The following is a 14,135-nucleotide window of genomic DNA, read 5'->3' on the forward strand; positions in this document are numbered from 1 at the left end:
ACCCTTGTGTGGAGCCTTATTAAGCCCTTTTCACAGGGACTCAGCCCACTGAGCCTTAGAGCTTAAATAAGTTGTCCAGGGAGCATCTAGCGTCAGGACCAGGGCAGCGAATCCAAGACTTTCTGGCTCTAAGGACCATGTTCTCATCTACTGCATGCAGTCCCTACGCCTCATCCTGGATGGACCGCTGAAGAAGGGGGGTGATGTGACCCACATTCCCTGGGAGGCCACAGATGAATGGACAACAGGACATGGGACACTGACACCCGCTGAGCTCCCGGCCCACAGCACCATCTGTACTTCCCATGCTGTCCCTCCTGTAACTGTGTAATTACACTTCAGAGCAGGACGATTCCCATTTCATAGCAAAGACACCCAGATCAGAGAGGCAAAGTAACCTGCCCAAGGTCACACAGCTGATGAGTGGGGTTTGACCTGGGGCTCGTGACGTCTAAGCCTGTATTCTTTCCTACCCCCTGCTCTGCAGATGCAGATACACAGCCGAGGAAAACAGGACCTGGTGGGCAGGCTGCCCCTCCACCTGAAGAGAGTCAGAGGTGGCCACAGAGGTCCTGGACACTGGCTGCTGTCCAACTTGGGGGCACAGAGCCCCAGGCTTGGACCACGGTTAGGGCCAAGCTCTCAGCAGCAGATGGCCCTAAGAAGGGAGCCACGAACGTGTGGCTCCAAGGGGCGCTGGGGGTGGCAGTGGAGGACAGACAGAGGTCCACACTGGAGAGTTGGTGGCAGGCGGGAAGGTAGCTGAGTTTCCAACCTGATGCGATCTTGGCTGGGTCTCTGAGGGATCTCATTAAAAATCAAATCGGCCCTGAAATGGGAGAGTAACACTTTTTATTCTGATTTGAGCGTTATAAATCAGATTTCATAGGTCATTATCATCAGCTATGTGTGGGTTTTTTTTTTTTTTCTTCCTTCCTGTCTCTTCAAGTTCCCTGTTGTAATTAGACTGTTTCTGGCACCAAAGCAAGAGAGAGAAGGAGGGAAGAGATGAGAGGAGAAAGGGAGGGGAGTGAGGAGAGCAGGAGAGGAGAAGTGGAGAGGAAGAGAGAGATGGAGAGAAGGCAGAGGGAGAAGAGGCGGAGAAAGAGGGGCGGGAGAGGCTGGGATGCAGAGAGCATGCGTGAGCGGGAGACCGGTCCTCTCCCAGCCTCCTCCTCCAGGCTCTAATGATGATTTCACAGCGCATTCTTCTATCTCAGCATCTTCCTTGCAAGGACAGTGTCAAGACAGCAGCAATAGCTGCCAAAGATTGTGTGATCAGAGAGAAGTATCAGGTTGTCAGCTGAGAGCTGGGCGGTTGGGAGAAGCTGGCCCTCAGCAGTGGAGCCTGAGCCCCCAGAATGCCCATGAATAGGGAGGCCTGAGGTGGGAACTGGCCTGGTCTCCTCCGTCCCCCCCACCCAGTCCCTCTTCCTCTTGGTGTTGGTGAGGGTGCCCGGGGAGCTGGAGTGCAGGAAGCATCCCCAGGCCAAGGTGCGGGCAGGGTCGAGGGTGAGAAGCACAAGGGTGACGGGTGTGGCAGTGCCCCAGGGAGAAGAGGGGCTGTCACCATGGAAACCGGGCTCTGGAGGGGCTGGGAGGAGACGTTGTCAGAAGCAGGCGTGCAGGTGGACACTAAGCGGTCACTATTTCACCTTGGAGGCCGCCTCAGAGCCAGGAGTTGGGGTAGGGGCCGACGGAAGGGAGCCTGAGGGGCAGGGAAGTAGGAACTGACCTCGAGGGGACTAGAGTCTCCCGACCGATCCTAGCAGGCTTCAGAGGGACTTTTCGGCTTTCACATTTTGTTCGTTTGGATCCCCTTGGCTTTTCTATGGAAAGAACGTTTCTGGAGGGATACAGGTACGCTGGATAGTCTCATAAAGCTGCCCCAAAGGACATGATTGGCAAATTATTTCAGGGGAGGGCGTAGTTAGTGCTCTGACGACTTTTTTTTTTTTTTTTTTTTTTGGCCGCACCTGGCGGCATGCTGAATCTTAGCTCCCCGACAGGGATTGAACCTGTACTCCCTGCAGTGGAAACATGGAGTCCTAACCACTGGGCCACCGGGGAAGTCCCAGCATACTTTTAATTTTTGTGCATTAAATACAAGCCATTCAACACTTTTCTCTTTTGAATCAATGAGATGCTTTCTCAAGCAGAACCTAAGTCAGGGGTCACTTCTAGAGGAGATGAAGATTGCAGTGCAAGAGGATGGCGAGGTGGTGGAGGGATGGACCTAGTGGGACAGGTCCTGAGGCCTCCTTTTGAGGCTCAGAAGCCCTTGGGGATGCGGCATGCAACCACGGGGGCAGGTTCTTGTCCAAAGAATCTCCTCACCGGTTCCCTCACTTCCTGCTTTGCAGGCCAGAGAGGTGAAAGGCAAATGATCATTTTCTATAACCTCCTGGGCAGTATATTGCGTAGACAGGAAGCCCCTTGAGAACCTTTGTTTATTCAGCACACACTTGTTGAAACCTGCCAGGAGGCAGAAACTGCACTGTCTGGTGAGAAGTGGGTGAATGCGACCTGGTCCATCCCTGCAGGTGAGCACGTCTGGGTTCCCCACATCCGGCAGCTCTGATCTGAGCACAGTGTGTATTGCATTAGCCAGTGTCCTCCTCTCATTGTGGACTCAACACCATCCCAGGTTTCTGCTTCAGTTTCCCATTTTCTCCAAACACGTTCTCCTGGTGTGAAGCCCGGCAGCCCGTGTGACCTCCCTTCTCATGCTTTATTTTTGTTTATTTATTTATTTTTATTGAAGTATAGTTGATTTACAATGTTGTGTTAGTTTCAGGTGTACAGCAAAGTGATCCAGTTTTATATATATTTATATATTGTTTTTCAGATTCTTTTCTATTATAGATTATAACAAGATATTGAATATAGTTCCCTGGGCTACATAGTAGGTCCTTGTTGTTTATTTACTTTATATTTAGTGTTTATCTACTTTATATTTAGTGTTTATCTACTTCATATTTAGTGTTTATCTACTTCATATTTAGTGGTGTGTATATGTTAATCCCAAACTCCTAATTTATTGCTATCCCCCCTTCCCCTTTGGTAACCATAAGTTTGTTTTCTATGTCTGTGGGTCTGTTTCTGCTTAGTAAATAAGTTCATTTGTATCTTTTTTTTTTTTAGATTCCACATATAAGTGATATCACTTGATACTTGTCTTTCTCTGTCTGATTTACTTCAGTATGATAATCTCAAGTCCAACCATGTTGCTGCAAATGGCATTATTTCACTCTTTTTTTATGGCTGAATAGTATTCCATGGTACATGTATCTGTCACCATCACCAAGTCTGGCCCAGCCTTCCCCCCTTTAATATTTCCCAGATCCACCCTTTCCTCTCCATTCCTGCAGCTACCATCCAAGCCCAGGCCCTCATCATCTCAACTGGGGTTCTTTCAACAGATTACGAATCCTTTTAAGCACTGAGCTGAATGTTTCTTCCTAAATCACCACTTAGCTCATGTTCTCTCCCTTTATGGGGGGTGGCTCTCCACTGTCTGCAGGATACTTCCTGACCTTCCAGACTGCATTACAAGCTTCTCCACAATGTACCCCGCCCTGCTCCCTGGATGCTCAGCAGTAGCAACCCTGGGCTGGCTCTTCACTGAGGTCCCCGGCCCCAGTCCTCAGTGTTCCACCCTCCTGGAACTCGCCCCTCTTTCAGGCCCCCTGACTAGCTCTGCCCGTCTCTGAAGGCTGAGTGCTCAGCCCATGACCTTCACTTGTACCTCTGGAGCTCCCGTCACCAGGAGGCGGTCTTCTCTCTCTCTCCTCCTCCCCGCGGACCCCTTTTCCTCCTTCCCATCTCCCTTAATATCTTCAGTCCTTTATTGAACACCTACTGTATGTTAGGTGACAAAGAACCAAAAGCAAGTAAGAACTAGAGGGTAAACCCCTTGAGGGCAGGGCTACAGCGACCTTTCCATCTTGTGCTCTGAGTGCCTAGGTTTAATTCGCCTGTGGCACAGGAAGCTTACCTACTCTGCTTTGTCTCCCGAGATCTGTGGTCACTGCAGAAAGACGCTTTTTACATTATAAATGACTGATTGGACAGATATTGTGCTGAGCACACCACACAGGAGCAGTGAGGTGAGAAATAAAGGCAAAGGGCCGGCGTCCTAAGGAGTCAGGCTTTACCAGACAAAAATAACTGAGTTATTCATGGAGGCTATAACTACAATGCTAGTTAGAGGTTATTACCCACAGTTTGCAGGTGAACTGAGCCTCCTGGAAATGAAGTGACAGGCCCAGGGTCACACAGTGGACCCAGGTATACTTCAAGGTCACACGGTGGGCCCAGGTATACTTCAAGGTCACACAGTGGGCCCTGGTGTAGTTCAAGGTCACACAGTGGGCTCAGGTGTAGTTCAAGGTCACATAGTGTGCCCAGGTGTCATTTAAACGAAAGTGTCTCTGGTTGCAAACCCTGTTTTCTTTCCACTATCCCACGTTGGCTTTTTTTTTTTTTTTAGAGGTTATCCTCTGTGATCTTAACTCATTCATTTTCTTACTCTTCTCTTCTGGGAAGGTGGAAATAGGGACATATTTAATTAATTCATTAATTAATTTAAAAAATTATTTATTATTATTACTTTTTTGCGGTACACGGGCCTCTCACTGTTGTGGCCTCTCCTGTTGTGGAGCACAGGCTACAGACACGCAGGCTCAGCGGCCATGGCTCACTGGCCCAGCCGCTCTGCAGTATGTGGGATCCTCCCAGACCGGGGCACGAACCCGTGTCCCCTGCATCGGCAGGTGGACTCTCAACCACTGTGCCACCAGGGAAGCTCCCACATTGGCTATTTAATTAAGGGCCTGGCACCTGGATTTTGATTCTCAAACAAGTACTCATCCCACTGACTGAGCAGCTCCCTCAGACCATCTAAAGAGAGGCAGAGGATCTTTGGAGAAAAAGTGCTTTCTTGGTTCTTCCCTAAGCTTACATAGCCTCCTCCCAGTGGAATTAAGGTTCAGAGTGGACTCCAGTGCTGGCCACCACGGGGGTGGGTGTTCAACAGAAAGGAGGTGTAGTATGTATCGGTACGTATTGTTATACAGCTAGTCATTATTAATATAATACTGTTATATAAATATTATTATATAACTAGTTATATATTATTCATAGTGTTTTTATTATATAGAATTAATAATAACTGACTTTCACTGAACGTAAACCATGTATTAAGAGGTTATCTGGTTGAATTCTCTCCATAGTCAGTCCTATGAAATATGAAAAAAACGAGACCCACGGGAAGATGAGGCCGTACGGGGACCCAGAGTGCTGAGCGGTGGGGAAGGAGCGGCAGGCCCAGCAGTCCTGTTTCAGAGCCTCATCCCGAGGTCCTCTACTAGACCTCAGCTTCGGGGAGCTCACAGAACCCACCTGAGACCTCTTCCCCTCGTCCTTGGCCAGAACTGAAAAGTCTCGAGGAAATGTTAAAGGAGAGGGCCGGGTGGAAACGCATCTGGAACTCTCACACGTCTGACCAGTTGGAGGGAGGAGGATGTGATCCTGGAGGTGGATGCAGGCCATCCTTCTCGTTCCCTTCCTGGGAGGATGGTCCCGTCCCAGGAAGGGAAGGGCCCTGCGGAACCGTGGTCCCGGGGCCATTTCAGAGCCTCTGAGTTGAGTGCCCCGGCCCGCGTGTCACCCGGCATGCCCAGGCTGCCGTGTCCTGCCCGGGCCAGGAGGGCTTCTCACCGACTCTGCCGCAGACCGCTACAGCACGGAGGCAGGGGAGCGAGTCTGCGTGTCCCCGCTGAGCCCGGGAAAGGGAACGTGACCCCCTCAAGGTTTGCTGAGTCAGGATTGGGGGTGAGCAGGCAGGAGTGAAGCAGCAGGTGAGGGGCAGGGTCCGAAGTCTGAGCCGGTGGGGCCTTTGGAGCCTTCTCTCCAAACCTCAGGGAGCGGGGGCTGCTTCCGGCTGGAAGGACGGGGCGCGGGGCGGGCTCTGAGTCAGGAGCGGGATGGAGGCGGCCACTGACGGTGGCCAGGGGGAGGAGGCGTAGGGGTGGCGGCGGGTGGGGGGAAGACCCTCATGTCCTCAGCGCTGGGAGGGACAGGTGCCGGTGCAGCCTCGCCCAGGGCGGGGGAGGGGGCGGCGGGAGAAGCCCCGGAGGGCTCGGGTCCCCCACGCCCCGCACCAGCACAGCCTGGGGCCTCCCCGCCTGCAGCCCTGCTGTCCTGTCCTGCTGCCGGCTGCTCCCTGCCCTCTGCTTTCTGCTCAGCACCTCTCTCGTGACTTCTCTAGACTGTTCTCCAAGGCGCCCCACCCCCCGCTCTCTGCCTCGCCTCCTTCAGCCCACCAGGCTCTCCGAAGGGGCCACCCCTGACCGCCCAGCCCCTCGCCTCAGTCTCTTTTTGGGGACTCGCAGCACACCTTAGCATGGAGTGAACCATCACCATCGGGCTCGGGGAGGTCCCCACTGTCTTCCAGGAAAACATTGAAAACGCTGAACACCCCGTGAGTCTCTAGGAGCTCACACATCTCTGGCCCCCGATCTGAGGTTCCCCCACCAATTCCCAGTTACTTCCTGGGGAGGGAAGAGGCACTTTGCTGGCTGAGGTTATAAGGGCCAGATCACCCTGAGTGATGCCTTTACAGCCACGCTCCAGGGGCTTGGCTGCCGTGGTGTATGCACGTGTGTGTGTGTGTGTGTCTGTGGGGCTGAATGAATTGACTTGTAGGCCTCACCCCTTCTCCAGCCAGACCTCTTCTGCTTCTGTTCCTTGTCAACCACTTAAAATTTTGCTTGAACAAACTCTTCTTATTCTTTCAGAATCTTTGAAAGCCTCTAGTTTAGAATTTTGGGGGAGGTGGTGTGGTGGAATTTTTTCTGGGACTAAAATGTAGGCTGAGAAGGCCAAGGCCTTCCTCTGCTGTCAGGGTCACTGTGGAGACCCCTGGAAGGGACTGTGGTCTGGACAATCTTTAAGGCTTTAAGGTTCCAGGAGCTCGTGGTGCTGCGGCCTGACTCTGGCTGTGCATGTGTGTGTGTGTGTGTGTGTGTGTGTGTGTGTGTGTGTGTGTAGAACAGGCAGGAGGAAGGCCCAGTGAGCCACACCCATGCTGGCCGGGGTCCTCCCTGCCAGGCTCAGAGGGACCATGGCGCTCACCCATCCCTGCCCCTGATAATTGTCAACCCCAGATCTTCTGGGGACACATTCTGGTACTGCAGTGTCATAAGTCTGTTGCCACCCCTACAAGCATATGTGTCTGTGCCTCTCCCCAGTCACTGATCTGGTGGGCAGGTGGTCCCATGCTGGTACAAGAGGCAGCTCTCTGTGGGGTCCGCATGCCCTAGTGCAGAGAGCGAGGGGTGTGGGGTTAGTTAGTGTAACAGGAGAGACAGCCTCGGGGCAGACTCTGCACCGCAGCCTGATGCGGGGAGCAGGGGTGCTGAGGTCCCCATATCCCCTGCAACCCCCCTCGGGAGATGGTGTGGAGTGTGCTCACCCTCCTCCTCCCATCCCTCTGGGCACTCTGGCCAGGCCTTTTCTCCAGTAACAAGTGGAGGGGAGGTGACCACTGCCCTTAGGGTTAATCCCAGCCAGACCTGGACAGGAATGTCAGGGCCACCTGGTAAGCTTGCCTGGCTTTTATGGAGCCCAGGGCACAGCCAGCCTCACTTGCTCCTTCAGCGGGGAGGGAACGGCAAGGAGGAAGTGGCTGAGTGATGCCCCGGGGATGCCCAGGGGTCCAGGAACAGGTGAAGTGAGGACTCCTCTGATGCCCTGGGAGCGTCACTGCCACCCCTGTTCCTGAATGCGGGGCAGCCCGGCTGAAGTCCTGCTTGCTGCAACTCCCAGGACATTCAGCGAAACTTACTGAGAGTCTGTGCACGGCCGCACTTGACCCAAGTTCCTAGACCGTGAGGGAGAAGGTGATGGGTCTCATAAAGGAGTCTCATAAAGATGTCACATAAAGTTCTCTTGGGCTTTAAGAAAGGCCTGCTGCAAGCGTAGGGGTGGGGAGGAGAAACAGAGGGGCTTCCTGGAGGAGGAATCAGGGTACGGGGATGTGATGGAAGAAAGATGTCCTTCTGTGGGAGGGAAACTACAAGCAAAGGTGTGAGTGACGGGTAACCTCAGGGACCCACTTTGAGTGCATAACGGGTCACCTGCCAGGGCCTGGGTCCTGGACAGTGGAAAAAACACAGAACCAGGCGGGCCTGGGAAGGAACTCCAGCCCTGTCACTAGCAGTATGATGTGGGGCACATTCCTCACCCGCTCTGAGCCTCAGTTTCCCCATTTGTAAAACGGGGGTGACACACCTACTTTGCAAAGCTGCCGTGAGGCTGAGGGGCCACATGTGTAAATGATCTGGGTACACACAAGGTGTTTCATAAAGGTTTGTTCTAGTTTTCATCACTATTTGTGAGTCTTTCCTGAGCCCAGGACTATTAAAACCGGAGCCACGAGGGGTCCCAGGGATGGGAAAGGACACTTTGCAAATCTGAAGTTGGACCGATTAGAATCTGCTCCTTCCCATGAGTCGTGCAGGTGAGAGAGGTGAGCATTTGAGCCTCCTGCAGCCCTGCCTTTACTGGCTTCAGGCTCCTGGAGCTACCTGGTTAGCCATGCAGAAAAGGCGCAAATGTCACCATCTGCTCTGCTATTAGTGACCAATTGGGGAAGGCTTAAGAATACTTGCACCGGGGATTATTTGTTGCCAGGTTTTTCCCAGCCCAGAGCATGCAAATTGCCTCTTATGAGATTAAGGGAAGCTGCACAGGGTCCAAGAAGTGAACAGATGGGTGGAAGGGAGGGGAGGCAGGGGCCAGCCCAGAGCTCAGCTGACACCAGCAATGCCAGGCGGGTGGGAAAGGACCAGGGCAGGTGGCTCAGATCGCGCCTGGAGGCCCAAGTCTTGACTTCTGCTGCTGTCCTGTGGCTCAGCACAGGGCCAGCTCTTAATGCAGGAGAATGAGTTTTGGGGAATTTCTGGAATGCCCTGTTGTGACCTACTCAGGAGAGCGGGATTGGGGGTTATGGGGTTATGTCCTAGCCCCCTAATAATAAAACTGATCATTATGGGGTGTAATGGTACCAGTGATGTGCCATTGGCCACACACAGGGGCAGGTCCCACCCCATCAGTCTCCAAGACCCCTGGCCAGGTGTGGGGATGCAGAGGAGGGAATGATGTATTTTGCACGACAAGGAGCTTAGTGTCTGGAGGCGACAAATGTGTGCACAGGGAACTAAAATAAAAGGTTCCCCAAGTGAGGTATAAAGTCCTAAGAATATCACAAACCGGAAACAGACTCACAGATACAGAGAACAAACTATTGGTTACCAGTAGGGAGAGAAAAGGGGGGAGGGGCAAGAGAGGGCTAGGGGATTAAGAGGTGCGAACTACTGTGGATAAAATAAATAAGCTGCAAGGATGTATTCTACAACACAGAGGATATAGCCAATATTTTTTAATAATTATAAATGGAGTATAACCTTTAAAAATTGTGACTCACTAGGGCTTCCCTGGTGGCCCGGTGGTTAAGAATCTGCCTGCCAAGGCAGGGGACACGGGTTCGAGCCCTGGTCCAGGAAGATCCCACATGCCTCGGAGCATCTAAGCCCGTGCACCACAACTACTGAGCCTGCGCTCTAGAGCCCGCGAGCCACACTACTGAGCCCACGTGCTACAACTACTGAGACCTACACGTCTAGAGCCCGTGCTCCGCAACAAGAGGAGCCACTGCAATGAGAAGCCCACGCAACGCAACGAAGAGTAGCCCCCGCTCGCCGCAACTAAAGAAAGCCCACGTGCAGCAACGAAGACCCAATGCAGACAAAAATAAATAAATAAATAAATAAACTAATAATAATAAAAAAATTGTGAATCACTATGTGTTCCCCTGAAACTTATATAATAATAATAAAAGAAGAAAGTCCCAAGGAGGAAAGATTTTTCCTTCTGGGAGAATGGGGAAAGGAGTTGCCGAAGGGCTGGCTTCGGAAATGGCCTGGAAGGGTAAGCAAGATGAGGGCAAGGAGGAAACGTTTCCTGGGATGGGGACGGCGTAAGGAAAGCGAGGAGGTCAGAACGCGTTCAGGGAATAAAAGCACGGACGCCACACGATCCAGGCGTGATCTCTGGCTCTGCTGTTACAGCTGTGCATCCCTGGGCAAATTTCTTAGTTACTCCGAACCTCAGTTTTCCCATAAGATGGTAATCGTGCTTGTTGGGTTGTTTGTGAGAATGAACAGGACACTCTGAGGAAAGCGCACAGGGTCCTGCATGCCCTCTCACCGCGAGCCTGGGGTGATGGGCCCGTGGCCTCTGTGCATGTAGGATGTGTATCGAGAGAACGTGGTAGGTCCAGCTACGTAGGCCCTGGGATGCACACTGAGAAGTTTGCACTCATGAGAAATCATTACTGGTTTTGACCCACAGGCTCAGGTCTGAGTTTGAGAATGATCACAGTGGCCACAGTGAGGAGGGTGGATGAAGAAAGATAAATTGAAGGCAGGAAGACTCATCAGGAGGATTTTGCTCATAAGGGCTCAGGCTGAAGCGGCAGCCATGGAAAGAAGGAAATGGATTTAGGAGCCAACGGAGGTAGAATCGATAGCACTTGATGTGGGACGAGGAGGCTGGAGGGCTAAAGGCCCCCCTCTGCCTGGCCTGCAGAACGGGGTGAATGGGTGACTGCTGGAACCATTGCTGTCTCAGGGGAAGAAGCAGGTTTGGGGGCGGGCAGTGAACTCAGTTGTAAATACGTTTGTGGAGAGGGGCCCGGAATCGCTCAGGAGAAGAGAGAAGATGCCCTGGTTGTAGTTGGGTCCTTGGGTCTGGCGGAAGAAGGTGGGATTCACTCACACTTCCTGAGCATCACTATGGCTCAGGCAGTGGGAGAAGTGTTTTCACTACGTGTCCTCTCATTGGGTGTTGACCTGAGAACTCATCTGCAAATCGGGAAAGTTATAGGTGTGGATGTGATGAAGAGGAACATGGTTGCTCCAGGCTGGGAGTATCGGGGGCAGCTGCCTCGGGTGGCACGTCCAACTCCTGTCAAGGTCTGCACAGGCTTAGAGCCCTGTTGGGATGGAAAGAGGTCAATCTCCTTCTTTTGGACCAGGACTGGAAATACAGAGAAGCCAGAAGAATAGGCAGGGTTGGAAGACAAGCCTTCTCTTCATTGTCTGTTTCTCCTGGATCTCTGCTGGGACACACTTTCAACCCTAGCATTGCCATTTGCAGCTCTTGGTAGCCTTGACTCTGAAACACAGGTGAGGGGAAGCTTGCCAATATCATGAACGTTCCAAAAATTGTGCTGAATTTTTATTGGGGCTTACACGGGAGAGAGTGACTACTCTTCCCGGGGCTGGATGAGGGGCAGGAGTACTGTGGGCACGTTCTCCCACCTCGTTCCTTGCCTGAGCTGGGGCAGCCGGGCAGCCTGTGATTCTCCCACCCTCACATGGCTCTCCCTAGGACACGCAGTCTGCCAAGGTTATCCTGGACAGCGTGGGGCTCTAATGAAAAACAATGGGGCTGGCCGAGGCAGGGTGACTGCAAAGGCACTATAAATCCTTCACCTCCTGATTATCAGCCTGTAGCCCCAGCCCGAGCCTGCCCTGAGTTCATTAGTGGCTGGGAGAGGTGATCCTCCATCCATTCAGCCAAGTTCTGGATGCCGAGAAGACACTGATAAGGGCTGCTGGAAATACTGGCATGTCGGTGCCTGTGAAGCAGCCCATCCATCCCTGCCTGCGGTCATCCTGGAGTCTGACCGAGATGGGAAGGGCAGAGCAGTGGGGACTTTGGTGGTGGTGATGGGGGAGGGTAGAGATGGGAGACGCTCGGGCAGCCTCTGAAGGTTAGGACGCTGGAGGTCATCTCAGGCCTCCTGCTGGCTGGCCAGGGGCCCAGTCTAAGCCCCCTTATTCCTCTGAGTCTCGGGCTCTTGTTTCTTCGGGATTGGAATATGTGCTCACTGAACCATTGTTGGGGGAGGGGAGGGAGCAGCATGACATAAAGAAAGTGGGGCTGAAGAGCGGTGATGGGCTGTCAGTAGCCTGAGACGTAGCTGTAGGCATCAGTTACAGGCAGACGGAGCTCCTATGGTGCACCGTTACAGCACAGCAGCTTGGGAACCACCAGGTTAAGCTGCAGGCGGGGCCACGGATCCCGGACCTTAGGAAGTCCAGTGAGTCTTGTTCCCTTTTATAAGAGATGCTGTCCGGACATTGGAAGCCATGAGCACCCAGGCCCAGAAGGTACCAGTTTGGTGCTGTGTATGCCACCTCTTAGCTGTGTGCTCTTGGGCCTGACCCTTCCCATCTCTGAGACTCAACTCCCATCTGTAAATGCAGGGTTTAGACTAGAAGTCAATCCCTTAGGTACCCCCTTTCAGCTCTAATGTTCTGTGTTCTGATTTATCCAAAGCCTTATTTTGTTGGGGGGTGGGGCTAAGGCCCAAAAGAATAAAACTGAGGCACAAGGAAGTAAAAGCAAATCTCCTAAGACTGTTTGGTCTATTTGGGGAATATCTGTGTCCTAAATCCCTTTTTAAAATGTATTTTTATTTATTTTTGGCTGCGTTGGATCTTTGTTGCACGCTGGCTTCCTCTAGTTGCAGTGAGCGGGGGCTACTCTTCATTGCGTTGCGTGGGCTTCTCATTGCAGGGGTTTCTCTTGTTGCGGAGCATGGGCTCTAGGTGCACGGGCTCAGTAGGTGTAGCTCATGGTCTCTAGAGTGCAGGCTCCGTAGTTGTGGCGCACGGGCTTAGTTGCTCCATGGCATGTGGGATCTTCCTGGACCAGGGCTCGAATCCGTGTCCCCTGCACTGGCAGGCGGATTCTTAACCACTGCACCACCAGGGAAGCCCCTAAATCATTTTTTAAAAAACAAACATCTTAAAAAAATCATTTTTATGCTGGTATAGGCCTTGCCAGTTGCGGGTTGTTCTAAAACTTTTGTATGCATGAGAATCACCTGGGGAACTTGCTAAAAATACAGTTTCCTGGGCTTCAAGCCAGAAATTTCAAGATGGTGGGTCTGAGCTGGGCCAAGGAATCTGGATTTTCACAGCTTCCCAGGTGGTTTTTGGTCCACATCTGAGAAGCACTGTTGTATGCAAACAGCCCAGGCTCAGAGGGACTGCATTCTTTCCCATCTTGACTCTGTCCCTGTGTGGCCTTGGTCAACCTGCTGTCTGTCTCTGAGCATTCCGTGGTTTTCTCAGCTGCACAGTGAAGATATTGGATGAGGTCAGCAGGTCCCACACCTTGTTTAGTGCACATACCCTTTTGTTGATGGAATCTTGTGTGGAACCTTGGTGTATAATGTGGTTGGAGACAGAACTGGGGTGGAGATGGAAGGACAGAGTCTGGCCCCTTGGCCCCCTGCAGTGGACCCCAAGGTCCCTCTGTTAAATGCTCCCGGAATCAGAAGGACCTGGGAAGTTTTTCTGGTCTCCAGGTGTTCCAGGAAGGGTAACACTGCTGTGTCCCACTGACAGGTGCAAAGCAGGCCTGGGGATCCAGGGGACACTGTGGTTGAGGCAGCCTGGCCTTGAAGCACGGGTTACTTCTGGGTCACTCACTAAACGCTGCATTAGGGACAACAACTCAGACCTGGTGTTTATGGAAGAATCTTCTCGTGGCTGCTGAAGACCTTCTTGATTGGAAGCAGATCATCTCAGTGCAATGTCCTGAATTTCTCCCCTCTTAGAGCCCAAATACAATCCACTCTTCTTGTTTTTTTAAATTGAAGTATAGTTGATTTACAGTGTTGTGTTAGTTTCTGCTGTACAGCAAAGTGACTCAGTTATACATATATATACATTCTTTTTTATATTCTTTTCCATTATGGTTTATCCCAGGACAGTGTATATAGTTCCCTGTGCTGTACAGTGGGACCTTCTTGTCCATCCATTCTATATGTAATAGTTTGCATCAACTAACCCCCAAATCCCAGTCCATCCCTCCCCCAACCCCCCACCACCCACCTCGCCCTTGGCAACCACAAGTCTGTTCTCTATGTCTATGAGTCTGTTGCTGCTTTGTAGATAGGTTCGTTTGTGTCATATTTTAGATTCCACAATAAGTGATATCATATTGTATTTGTCTTTATCTTTCTGACTTCCTTCACTTAGTATGATAATCTC

General features: G+C 52.0%; 1 protein-coding gene across 3 annotated transcripts in view; it reads right to left on the bottom strand.

The window, feature by feature from the left end:
* Positions 1–14,135, bottom strand: part of KIRREL3 (kirre like nephrin family adhesion molecule 3) — a 543,536-nt gene that overhangs the window by 87,455 nt on the left and 441,946 nt on the right. The gene's annotated exons all lie outside the window — the stretch shown is intronic.

This window comes from Mesoplodon mirus (assembly GCF_964341445.2).
Source record: "Mesoplodon mirus genome assembly, chromosome: 7".
NCBI classification, from domain to species: Eukaryota; Metazoa; Chordata; class Mammalia; order Artiodactyla; family Ziphiidae; genus Mesoplodon; species Mesoplodon mirus.